Below are 7,067 nucleotides of genomic sequence, written 5' to 3' on the forward strand. Positions count from 1 at the left end.
AGCAGCAAAAGCGCTCGCCTTATATACACAACAGTATGCTAATAATCCTTCAGGGATTGGCGGGGCACGGGTCACCCCACTATCACCCCACTGTCATCCCACTATCACCCCACTACTTGTCCTCCAGGGATTGGCGGAGAATGAATCACCTCACTAGCGTGGTACTGCCCCTCATTAGCATATTACTGGCCAACTGACACCAGGTGCAAAACCTGTGCATGCGCAGTACCGTTGTTCACCACTGGAGGGCGCCCTACAAATCTTGGGTACATGGTGAGATGTTTCAAAAAAAAAAAATCAATAAAGGGCTGTAGATATTGTTCAGCAGTTAAGAGCACTGACTATTCTTGCAAAGACCCTGGTCCAGTTCCCAGTACCCACACAGTGACTCACAGCTGTCTATAACTCTAGTTTCAGGGGATCTTCTGGCCTCTGAGAATATTGCACACATATGGTATTCCCATACACCTTCGGGCAAAACACGTATCCACATAAAATAAAAAAGTCTTGAAAATAAAAAATTCAAAAAGACTAGAGCCAACCATTATGTCAGGGAATAATTTTTTTTTAAGATTTATTTATTATATATGAGTACACTGTCGCTGTCTTCAGACACACCAGAAGAGGGCATCAGATCTCATTACAGATGGTTGTGAGCCACCATGTGGTTGCTGGGATTTGAACTCAGGACCTCTGAAAAGAGCAGTCAGTGTTCTTAACCGCTGAGCCATCTCTCCAGGTCCTAAGGAGTGATTTTTAATGCAGTATGTTTTAAGTGATAAAAGGTTTATATAAAATGTTCACTTAAATAGTACAGCATGTGTATGCATTTTAATGGAGTTTTAAAAACTAGAATGGACAAACTACCAGATATCACTGGATTGGTCTCTAAAGAAGAGAAGGAACTGGTCATGAACTTGCTTGCTTGCTTGTTTCTTACTTTCCTAGACAAAATGACTATGGGAAACTGTGTGCAATGCTAGTACTTGGATCAGACTGAGAAAATGACTGAGCAGGTAAAGCACTTGTCACTCAAGCCTGATAACCCAAGTTCAATTCTTAGAAACCACGTAAGTACAAGGAGGGAGCTGCCTCCATAGAGTTGTCCTCTGACCTCCACATGCATGCTGTGGCATGTTCTATCGAGAGAGAGAGAGAGAGAGAGAGAGAGAGAGAGAGAGAGAGAGAGAGAGAGCAACAATAATCTTTTTTTTTCTTAAGCCAGACATAGTGGCACATGCTAGTAATTCTATCACTGGGGAGCAGAGACAGGTGGATCCCTAGGGCTCACTGACCAGCCAGCCTAGCCTACTTGACAAATTGCAAATTTCACCCCCGTGAGAGATATTGTCTCAAAATAAGGTGGACGGCATTCCTGACAAGCAACACCTGGTTGCTCTGGCCTTTACACACAAACACACACACACACACACACACACACACACAGAGTGAGAAAGATTTTTTATTCAAAAATCTCCTACAGTTATAACTCAGATGTGATTGCCAAGATTTGTCCCCTTCTCGTGTTGTTTCTCTCTGCAGATTGTCTTGCCTGCTTGTAAATCCAGACCCCACTGCAATTTTCCTTGGTACAGTTGGACCCAAATAAAAGGGTGAAAGAAAACATTCAAATTCTGTTTTTCTCAGATCTGGAAGTCTGCCTGTAACACTGGGAAGCTTCCCTGTGCTGGCAAGCTTCATCTGTATCTTAATCGCCACACATAGCCCTGAGTCCTCCAGGCGCTGCCCCGGAGTCTGCAGTTGCCCTCACAAAGAGCAGCCATTGCCCTGGATTTACTCTGCCTGTCTATTTGAATCAGATGTAATGATAGCAATAATAGCTGCTAACATTGCTGAATGCTTCCCGCATCCCAGCACTCTTCTGACCTATCTAAGTGTAAATGAGATACAAACAGCTCCGAAAGCCTCCTGGTACTTGCCACCTCCTCTTCTGGGGTGCTTCTGAGGGAAATAAGACAGAGTCGATCCTTCACCTCCCAGCCAATGAGCTATGGTAGGCATCATCTACACCAGGACCGTTTTGAAAACAAAACAGGGAAAATAAGAACTGCTAAAAAGATAATCCAGAGACATGCCACGTGACCTAGAGCGAGAGGCCACTGAAACCAGTGAACATCCTCACACGGAAGCCAGTGTTGCTCTGAGAATCCTTGGGGCAAGCTCCCTCTCCTCTAGAAGAAGCTTAACCTGCGTGTCTAGTTCCTAACAATGAATGCGTTTGCCGTTTTCTAATTAATTTCTTGTTGATGGACAGTTGAGATACTCTTGCCTTTCACCTATTAAATACATGTAACAGTTTTAGACTAGTCCTGTGGTCTATATCCTAGAGTAGCACAACAAGAGCTTTCTTTCTCTCTTTATCCTTCCCTTTCCTGAAAACACTGTAGCAACTTACCACAATATCTTACTAGCTCCCTCACTGGTTAGTAAAATCAACAGAACCTTAGAAGCATGTTTATTTTATATTTGTATAAGTGTCATCATGTTTTTCTTTTTACTTTTTACTTGTTTTTATTTACTTTTTAAATTGTCTGTGTATGTGCTAGTCTGTGTAGGGGTTTGTGCGCATGAGTGCAATGCCCATGGAACCCAGAAGAGGGCACCAGATTCCCCCAGATTGGGAGTTATAGGTGGTTGTGAGCCACCCCATGTGGGTGCTGGGAACTGAACCCTAGTCCTCTGCAAGAATACTCTGTGGTTTGGACTGCAGAGGCATCTCTGCAGCCCCTTGGAGATATTTCTTAATTATCCGTTCACGGTTTTGATGGCATGCACCGAGAAGCTCTGACCAAGCCAGGCTGCTGCTTGAGGATTTCATTCATCCAAAGAGCAAAGTGGGGCCAGGAGTTGTTTAAGACCAGGAACATCTTTTCTTAGCTTCCAGAGTAATTGTTTGCCAAATGGTACTAAGGCTTTGCCTCTGTCTCTGTTCCTCGAGATGCTCCACCTTTACATCCCTCCCTCCCTTCTCTACTAGTTTTCCAACTTTGTTTCTGGTTTGTGAATGAAGGATAGTTATGGTGATGACCACAATTACTAGAGTTTGATTTCATGTTCATTTGGTAATAAAGTAAATTGATTAGTGAACCACCAGGGACTACTTTCTTCTGAGTGAAAGATATAAAGTTCAGTTCTTAGACTTTGTTTAGATTATTTAATAGATTTTTAATTTTAAGTGTGGGTCAACTAAGAGTTTCAGGCTCTCCAGCGAAGTAACAGCTCTATGCTATCTGAACCTGTGAGTTTTCATTGTCTGGCTATTATTTTTGTTAATGGCTAACCCTTGTACACTCAACCATGGAGTTATAGCTTCAGCCCTGTTGTTCCTATTCTTATGCTGTAAATAAACCCATAGAAATGAAGTTATAGGGGCTGGAGAGATGGCTCAGCAGTTAAGAGCACATACTTCTCCTACAGAGAACCCAAGTTCAGCACCCACATAAGGAGGCTCACACTGCCTGTGATTCTAGCAGCGGGTGATTTGGTGCCCTCTCCTGGACTTTGAGGGCAGTGCACACTCATGGCACATATACAGACATTCACAGACCCCTAAACATAAAACCAAGGTTTCGACTGAAGCTACACACTATACTCTCTATGTGTCAACATGCTTAGAATCCAAAAATTTGTTTAGCTCTCCTGGTATGGAAAGGAATGTTTTCCTGCCTCTGGAGGGAGGCCAAGATGGCAGTCACGTGTCTGCTTTAATTCCTCACTTTGGTGGTGTAGTGTGGGTCCACAGGAGAATGTACTTGTTCATTTGTAGGAAATGTATGGAAGCAGCGTGTTGGCATTTACTCCAGAAAAGAGAGAGAGAGAGAGAGAGAGAGAGAGAGAGAGAGAGAGAGAAGTCTTTTGAGTCTGTTTGCGACTTGGAAAGTTTTATATTGTTTTGAAAAAGAAAGCCCACTTGGTACAAAGGTGTGAACATTTTAATGATGCCTGGTAGAAACTGCTAATTTGCTGTCCACATCTTCTAACTACGCAGCTCTATTTTTTCCTATTAGGCTCTTGTCATGTAAGGCAGACATTAGCTGTATTCCGAGACCTTTTCTCAGTCCCACCTGTCATCCTCTGGAACAGAAGTGCTGATTCTCGTGGACTCACTTATTATCTCCACATGGGGGCCATCACTCATTGTATCATTAGCTGATAATGACCAGATGAGTTGATTGAGCTGTAAATGACCACGGTTAGAGACTGCAGCTTTAGCTGATTAGATAAATATGCCACATATTTCATTTTGATCATATCAATTTCACTATCATTCGACTGAAATGTCTCCTGTCACCCTCAAGTTCTCATTAAGGCATGGTAATTTCCCTGAAATATGACTGTATGCCTGGCTTCTATCAGCCAAAACCAATAGTTACAGAAAAGGAAGGTGATTTTATATTTTAGCAAAGAGCTTAGCTCTAGGAGTGCCTCCTGCTCTCGCTGTTCTTCCTTTGTGCGAAGGGAAGGGATGTCGCTGTTACTCACAGAGTGGTGAGAATTTGATTAAAATGTTTGGGACCTGCTCACCCCAGGAGGCCCTGAAAAATAACTGCCCTTGGCACCTCACATCTGACATTGCTGAGACTTTCTAGTCCAGTGCCCTGCAAACTGAAATATGAATCCTCAAGGGATTGAAAGTGTTTAAAATGCAGATGCGACTCCAGAAGACCCAAGAGATTGCATTTCTAATAAACTCCCAGGCAGATGCCAGCATTGCTGGTACACAGACCACACTGAGCATGAACACCAGGAGCCAGCAAGTGGGCCACTTCCGCTGCTTGTCAAGAACTGACCGTCGAGGTTGTATAAGGAGAGGTTCAGCTGAAAGTTGAATCTTGGCTCATGGACTGGAGAGTGCAGCTGATCCAGTTATCAGCTAGGCAGGCACAGGGACCACAGGGGCTCTTTTGTTATATTTAGGTTCTGTGGTTAAGAAAAGAGCCAATGGGTGAAGCTGTAACTATGATAGAGCTCTTGCTCAGTTACCACCACACAAAGGTCTGGATTCAACCTCAGCAAAGCGGGGGAGAGAGAGGGGGGAGGGAGGGCGAGCAAGAGAGCAAGAGAGTGAGAGAGAGAGAGAGAGAGAGAGAGAGAGACAGAGACAGAGACAGAGACAGAGACAGACAGAGACAGAGACAGAGAGATACAGAGACAGAGAGATACAGAGACAGAGAGAGACAGAGAGACAGAGAGACAGAGAGAGAGCGCAAGAGAGGAAGAGAAGGAGAGAGGGAGAGAGAGGGGGAAGGAGGGAGGGAGAGATGGAGAGAGGGAGAGAGAGAGGAGAGAGCAAGAGAGGGAGAGAGGGAGAGAGAGGGAAAGAGGGAGGGAGAGATGGAGAGAGGGAGAGAGAGAAGAGAGAGCAAGAGAGGGAGAGAGAGCAAGAGAGGGGGAGAGAGCAAGAGAGGGAGAGAGAGAGCAAGAGAGGGAGAGAGAGCAAGAGAGGGAGAGAGAGAGCAAGAGAGGGGGAGAGAGAGCAAGAGAGGGGGAGAGAGAGAGAAAGAAGGAGAGAGGGAGAGAGAGAGGTAGGGAGGTAGGGAGGGAGAGAGAGAGGGAAGGAGGAAGGGAGAGGAGAAAAATGAATGGGGTTGGGGGACAGAAAAAGAAAAATAAAGTATCTTGTTCAAGTAATGCTATGAGCCTTACTGGAATGTGAACTACATCTTCTTTCCCTCTTAAAATTCTATGTACAGCCCTGGAAAAGAAATGCACTGTTTCTCCATGGAGGACAACACTTGGGGGAGTTTCGTGAGCCGTCTTAGATGCCTCCAGGTGAGTAGGAGCACGGTCTGGTCTGAAGATCCACAAACTGATCTAATGATCAAGTTTGGATTAATTATGTCATCAGTGTGGTGGCCGGGGAAGAGGCCCCTTTCCTAAGTAAGCAGTGATGTGTTGCTAAGGCTCTTCCAGGAGGAGCACAGTTCAGCATTTTTAGAGAGGAAGGTTACCCTGGTAACGTAAACGCACCAATATCTTAATAAGTCAGCACTTTCCATTTTAAGTAGCCTCTTAAACTTGAAAAAAAAATGGGTCTTACTATTCTGGGATGTTGATCTGCAAATTGTCTTTTAGGGAGTCAACTGACTTGCTCAAGTTTGCACAGCTAGTGAGTGATGAAGGTGGGATTTGAACTCTGCTTGCATGACTTCAAAACTCAGTGGCTTGCTAGCACACTATGTTTCTCTCTATAAATATTTGTAACAAAAAGGATAGTTTTTTAGAAATGTGTGTTTTGAGTTGGTGGAAGATTATTAACACCCTGACATTTGTTATTTGACTACAATTCTGCAGCTTAAGGGAAGGAGAACGAATTAAAACCCAGGTATAATTGATGATACCCACTGCTCTTAAGGACAAGAAGCAAGGATATACTTGTGTTGTCATGGTTTTGGACAGCATTTTACAGAGTTGATATTTTGACCCCTCGATGTCCCAGGATGGTCATAAATCAGATGATAGCAGCCTATGATGGGCACTTGCTTGGATTCTAAGTTGTGAAAGAGAAACCCAATGTGATGGTTTGAATAGGCTTGGCTCAGGAAGTGGCACTATTAAGAGGTGTAGCCTCGTTGGAGTAGATGTGGCCATGTTGGAGGAAATGCGTCACTGTGGGGGTAGGCAATGAGACCCTCCTTCTAACAACATGGGAGTCAGTCTTCTAGTAGCCTTCAGATGACAATGTAGAACCCTCAGGTCCTCCTGCACCATGCCTTCCTGGACACTGCCATGCTCCAGCCTTGATGATGATGTACTTACTGTGCCTCTGAACCTATAAGCCAGTCCCAATTAAATGCTGTCTTTAAAAGAGTTGCCTTGGTCATGATGTCTGTTCACAGCAGTAAAGCCCTAAGACACCCAAGGATTCACACCCATGAGGTGCTGGTTCCAAAACCAAGGTTTGAGGTGTCAGGTGCCATGAGCCCTCCACCTTCACTGTTACCCAAAGACCTCTGTGTGCTTCTGAAGCATTTCTAATGGGCACATCGCCAGCCCTGCCTGGAAATCCTTGTCTCCATTTAAGAGCCAAGGCCTTGAATTGCTTT

This window comes from Rattus norvegicus, chromosome 8 (genome assembly GCF_021556685.1).
Source record: "Rattus norvegicus strain SHRSP/BbbUtx chromosome 8, alternate assembly SHRSP_T2T, whole genome shotgun sequence".
NCBI lineage: Eukaryota > Metazoa > Chordata > Mammalia > Rodentia > Muridae > Rattus > Rattus norvegicus.